Raw genomic sequence first — 5,736 nt, 5'->3', positions numbered from 1 at the left:
GGGGCGGTTTGAGTAAACCAATTTCTGTTCAAAGAGGAATACGACAAGGTTGCCCGCTGTCTGGTTTGTTGTACAGTATTGCTATTGAACCTATACTTTTTAATCTAAGAAAGATTTTATGTGGGTTCTCAATACCAAATGTGATTCAGAACACAAATGTCTCTATTACTGCTTATGCTGATGATGTGACTGTGTTGGTTAGTGGTGGGCAAGATATTACTGCTCTGTCTGAAGTCCTTCGTCTATATGAGAAGGCTTCATCAGAAAAGGTAAATTGGCCCAAAAGTATAGGCTTTTTGGGCAGGTCAAGATCCTCTACATTGTTTGCCATCACTGCCAGGAAAGCTTAATTGGGGTAAAGCAGGGTTAAAAATCTTGGGAGTTCATTTTGGTTCAAACAACTTTCAGAAGTTAAATTGGGAGGGTGTTATGGAGAAAGTATGCACCCGATTGTCTCGCTGGAATTGGCTGCTACCCAAACTATCCTACAGGGGGAGAGTCTTGATTGTCAATAACTTCCCTTACGAAAAAAAAGTTTATTCAAGTGTGCTATTAGTATACTTTTTTTAAACTAAAAATAGGAAAGTATGCTTTTAGTTTACTTTTTATGTACTTCTCAGAAATATACTTAAAATGACATTTAAGTATACTTGACTTCGCATATCTACAACCTACAAATAAGGGCTAATAGAGGTTCTTTCTTTAATTATTTATTTATAATGTTTATTCTTGAAGAAAATAAGTATTTATTCTTTAATAAAATAAGGGACGATCCAAATATTTGTAATGTACAATAATATAGGCCTATATCTGCCTGCAGTTAAAAAGATATATTTGTTTTGATTCATCCATTTATGTAGGCTACAATTAGCCTATTCTAAAAATAAAAATAAAAATAAATAATGTCATAAAAAATGCCATCGGTCTGAATAAATTTTACCATTGTAGAATTGGGGTAGTAATTTAGGAGGTGAAAATACAGTGAAATTACAAATGGCATGGGATTTCAAAGCATGACAACTGAAGGTCTATGAACGTTTCTATGATGCATTTTTTTTAAACAATGGCACTTAAAGTTTTCAACTGAAATATTACTTTTTCAACCATATAGCCTGTGAATAAATAAATAAAATGCATACTTTTCAGTGAAAGAACACTGAGAGTGTAGGTTGCGTCTGGTGTTTGGATTTGTACTTAAATATAATGAGCTCCAAGTTTAAGAATAGCCTACACTAGGTTTTTTTTTTTTTTTTTACTCTCTATTTAACAGCATTAACCTACAATGAAATACGTCTTCCTTCAGGCAGACTGAATGTTTTCCTGTCTTGCTAAATGTTGGGTCAGTTTGAGTCAGCTGCGAAGCGGGAGCAGCTGACGGAGGATTCCGCTTGGTCTTAAAGCCTTCCGCAAACGCCTACGTTAACAAATAACAATGATTTTGGCAAAAATAATGATAAATTATCAATTGATAATTTGTTATTATTTTGGTCTAGTGAAAATAATAATATGGGCTGCGGGAAAATAATGAATAAAAAGAGTAAGGCTGCTGTGAGTACAGGCATGTTTCAACCCAGTAACAACACACCGTTCCTCACAGCCAAAAAACAGACCGAGTTCAGTTCAGCTGGAGGGGGCTGGGGTAGTTCTGTATAACTTGTGGGGGTCGAGATAAAGGTGTGAATCTCTTGCTCTTTCATATGGACAGTCTTATGAGGGTTTCAAACTTGCAGAACAGGTTTTAGGACAACTTTAAAGAAAGGTTTGATCCACTTCAAATGTTGACTATATAGCGCAATAAAGTTTATTAGTTATTATAACTTAATTTCAGAGGAAGTGCCTTAACTAAAAAAAAAAAAAAAAAAAAAAAAAAAAAAAAAAACTGTTGCATTAGGGCAGTGTCATGGACGGAGGACAGACCAAGTGTAGGCCTAAATCAATTTTCTAGTTTATATTTTCATCTGGTTATGCCGCTGGTTTAGGTTATGTATTTATTTTTATTTCTTATATCAATTATTTGTAAATATAGCAGACACTGTCTAACCGTGTCTACACCGGACGGCCTTGTTCATATAGGGCGAAACATCTCTCACTCAGCAGCAGAGTATGTGAGAGTGGAGCGGCAACAATTTCCCTCCGCGCTCCTAGCATTTAATAATCACTAAGCTCCGCGGTTCATTGATACCAGAAACACTGCTCCGCCTTCACTCCGTGGCTAAAGTTGAAATGTTATGTTCATAATAGCTTATAAAAATAAAATAAAAATAAATAAATAAATGAATTAAATTACAGGAGAGTTTCAAAGGGAATTAGGCTATTGTGTGCAAACTTTTTGTCCTACCAAACGCCAAACTAATAAAATTGTCAGCATTAAAAGGTATAATTGCTGCTTCTGCTGCGCCAATTTTGTTTGTATTGAAAATAACAGTTTACATTTTCGTCAGTTATTTTATCTACAGATCGATGCATTTGTTACAGATTTCTGCTCATTCAAAATCAGATACAGATGAAGTAGCCCAGCAGGCACTGGACGTCAATATAACGTCATACTGACATTGGATCCCAACGTTGGACAGACGTTGTAATTTGGTTGAAAATGAAAATCGGGTTGACGACAGAACCCAACGTCAGAATGACGTCAATCTCTGACGTTGGTAAGACGTTGCATTTTGGTTGAAAATGAAAATCTGGTTGACGTCAGAACCCAACGTCAGACTGACGTCAATCTCCGACGTTGGTAAGACGTTGCATTTTGGTTGAAAATGAAAATCTGGTTGACGTCAGAACCCAACGTCAGACTGACGTCAATCTCCGACGTTGGTAAGACGTTACATTTTGGTTGAAAATGAAAATCTGGTTGACGTCAGAACCCAACGTCAGACTGACTTGAATCTCCGACGTTGGTAAGACGTTGCATTTTGGTTGAAAATGAAAATCTGGTTGACGTCAGAACCCAACGTCAGACTGACGTCAATCTCCGACGTTGGTAAGACGTTGCATTTTGGATGAAAATGAAAATCTGGTTGACGTCAGAACCCAACATCAGACTGACGTCAATCTCCGACGTTGGTAAGACGTTGCATTTTGGATGAAAATGAAAATCTGGTTGACGTCAGAACCCAACGTCAGACTGACGTCAATCTCCGACGTTGGTAAGACGTTGCATTTTGGATGAAAATGAAAATCTTGTTGACGTCAGAACCCAACGTCAGACTGACTTCAATCTCCAACGTTGGTCAGATGTGGTATTTTGGATGAAAATGAAAATCGGGTCGATGTTAGAACCAAACGTCAGACTAACATCAATCTCACTTCATCTGACAGACATTGCATTTTGTTGGAAAATTAAATCAAAATCAGTATCTGTCACAAACCAAAAACTGTCAAAATTGTCAAAACTGTCAAACTCAAACTTTAAAATAAGATATGGCTAGTATGGATTTTGTTGACATGACATCAAACCTTTAACAGAGACATGAAATTTGTTGTAAAATAAAAATCAACATACAGAGAGAGAAAAGAAAAAATAAAAACATACAGAGAAAGTGTAACATCAGATCAGATAGAGTTCAAGATTCAATGTGAGACAACACTAAATGATTACATTTTAAAGGGTTAGTTCACCCAAAACTGAAAATTATGTCATTATTGACTCACCCTCATGTTCTTCCAAACCCGTAAGACCTTCATTCATCTTCGGAACACAGTTTAAGATATTTTAGATTTAGTCCGAGAGCTTTCTGTCCCTCCATTGAGAATGTATGTACGGTATACTGTCCGTGTCCAGAAAGGTAATAAAAACATCATCAAAGTAGTCCATGTGACATCAGAGGGTCAGTTAGAATTTGTTGAAGCATCGAAAATACATTTTGGTCCAAAAATAACAAAAATTACAACTTTATTCAGCATTGTCTTCTCTTCCGGGTCTGTTCTGAGCACGTTCACAACACTGCAGTGATGCTGCTGATGTGTTATTGGGCGCACCAGAAAACACGTCCGCAGCATCATATGTCAGCAACTTTGATGATGTTTTTATTACCTTTCTAACCACGGACAGTATACCGTACATACACTTTCAATGGAGGAACGGAAAGCCCTCGGACTAAATCTAAAATATCTTAAACTCTGTTCCGAAGATGTACGGAGGTCTTACGGGTTTGGAACGACATGAGGGTGAGTCATTAATGACAATTTTAATTTTTGGGTGAACTAACCCTTTAAGACATTAGCAAAAAGAATAGTTTAACTTAATCTGAAAATGGAATCCACAAATGTTTTGTGGTTTTATCAGAAAAATGACTAAGAAATGAACTGGGTTATAACAAATATGATTTATTTATTCATTTGTTCTATCATTTACATTTAACATGGAACAGAACATTTTCAAAATAATTACATTTTAACATCAACCTTATTGGAACTGAATAGTTTTGAAAACATTAAGATACATTTTATTAACAGCTTTTTTTTTCCTGCCACCTCCACCCACCCTGTCTGGTGCACAGTACTGTCGCAAGGGCTGTGCCAAGTGTGCAACTGCACAGGGCCTCGCACCTCTAGAGGGCCTCGCTCCTGGCCTGCATTTTATGTTGTTTATATCTAATTTTTATAACTGTTTTTCCACCCATCTTGTCCTTTGGAAGACTAAAATAGTCATAGCGGATAGACAGTATAAGACTCTGAGTATAAGAATGAGTAAAACTGTTTGTTGTTAGGACGACAAAAAGTTATAGAGTTTAACTTTTAGTCTGGTCTAGAGCCCTGCATTTCACCCTGAATTTTTTACACCTTGGGCCGGGCTTCGGGCCAATTTTCACATCATAGTTCAGATGCGGGCCGGCCTCAGGCCTGTTTAAGGCTTCTCCTTATTTTTATATTTTAGACATCCATCAATTAGTGATGAAAAAATTGTCGCACTGGGGGAAACAACACAAGACCGTGCTACCGTGACTGTCAATAGTGGGTCAACAGTGTTAAGTGTCCCGCAGCAGTGCAGTGTTCTGCTTTCAAATGCACGCAATAGGCTTAAGCTTGACACAAAGCATCTGCAAAAAATTATTACCATAAATGAGTCATGTGATGTAATGTGATTAAACATCTATTGGATCAGCCAGCAGCTAACACCGCTACTAACAGGTGCTCAAGGTCGAGCAGACAACGACATTCAGCTCAGAGCGCAGTCGAGCCCAGGACTCTGATAGTGGGTGACTCTATTATCAGAAACATCAGTAGCAGGACTACAACAACATGCTGCCTTCCTCAAGCAACGGTTTCTGATGTGAACAAGGAACTTCAGAATATTCTGATGAAGCACAAGACTACAAATCCAATTATCATCCATGTGGGGAAGAATGATAGTCTGAAAAGAGCAGTCAGAACTCCTTAAGAAGGACTTTAGTGAACCTTTTTCAAACACTTTGAAGACTCAAAGTTCATCAGTGGACCACTCCCAACTGATAACACCATGCAGCCACAATAAGCACTGCTGATGGACACCATCCCGGCCGAGCCCTGCCCTCAGAGCTCCTCACAGGCAGACTGTGATGTATCAAAAACAGCTACAAGACTCAGCACTCAAGGATGACTTTCTGGAAGACAGCCGGGGAAGCCAAGACAACATATCACAGTCATCGGAAAAACCAGAGACACAGCCCATCTCACCAGACACATTATCCCTCTCTCCAGCATCTCCACTTCTGTGCTTTTCACAGAAAATGGTAGAATTGGTGTATGCTGGGA

This window comes from Cyprinus carpio, chromosome B12 (genome assembly GCF_018340385.1).
Source record: "Cyprinus carpio isolate SPL01 chromosome B12, ASM1834038v1, whole genome shotgun sequence".
Classification (NCBI taxonomy): domain Eukaryota; kingdom Metazoa; phylum Chordata; class Actinopteri; order Cypriniformes; family Cyprinidae; genus Cyprinus; species Cyprinus carpio.
Note: the sequence above shows the minus strand (reverse complement) of the source record.